Genomic DNA, 936 nt, shown 5'->3' on the forward strand with positions numbered 1-936 from the left:
CACACACACACACACACACACACACACACACACACACACACCACACATATATATACTTCTTGCATGCACTTAATTATTTTTATAAATTTTTAATTAACTATTGTATTCAGAAAACTGCAAAAATGAGCATTTTATCCTGTGGTTGCATCTGATAACTCTTTCGGAGTATCTATTCGCATGTTCATCTGTAAATGTTAAAATACATAGCGCTTCCTCGGAACAGAGATAGCGAGATCTTATTTTCTTTCATTTATCTATTTATATAAACTTTACGAATACTATAGGAATTTTTACGTAGCCAATAAGTGAGGAAAAGCTTTACATAGCATTCTATATGGTTTACATCGTAAACCGCAGCCTACTCCTGAGAGTGACTTTATTTACTTACCACAGGATGGAATACCATGGATTATAATAACACCTTAAAATGAAGTTCTTACCTTTCCTTATCATGTCTATTACATTACATTATTTTTACCTATTTTATTCTTATCTTGTTTTACTCTACTCTATTATTCTAACTGAATTTCCCACATGTTAGTTTCCTAACATTTGTACTCTCTGAACAAGCCTTGAGGCTCAACCATTATCCAATCTCTGTCCAATGTTTGTTCATCCCTGTATATCACTGACGTGATGAGGATGACTTGGAAGATTCTGAGGCCTTATGGAAGAAACGGCCGTAAGGGATTTCTACCTTTACACTCATTTATTATTTATTCTTTTATTTGTTTCAGTCATTTGGCTGCGGCCATGCTGGAGCACCGCCTTTAGTCGAGCAAATCGACCCTAGGTCTTATGCTTTGTAAGCCTAGTACTTATTCTATCGGTCTCTCTTACGGGGACTTAAACACACCAGCATCGGTTGTCATGTTGGGGGGAAAACAGACACATAAACATATACACACACACACACACGTATATATATATATATAT

At 35.7% G+C, this 936-nt stretch overlaps 1 protein-coding gene across 1 annotated transcript in view; it reads left to right on the top strand.

Annotated features, from left to right (window-relative positions):
• Positions 1–936, top strand: part of LOC106879436 (proto-oncogene tyrosine-protein kinase receptor Ret) — a 391,429-nt gene that overhangs the window by 387,577 nt on the left and 2,916 nt on the right. The window lies entirely within an intron of this gene.

This window comes from Octopus bimaculoides, chromosome 2 (genome assembly GCF_001194135.2).
Source record: "Octopus bimaculoides isolate UCB-OBI-ISO-001 chromosome 2, ASM119413v2, whole genome shotgun sequence".
NCBI classification, from domain to species: Eukaryota; Metazoa; Mollusca; class Cephalopoda; order Octopoda; family Octopodidae; genus Octopus; species Octopus bimaculoides.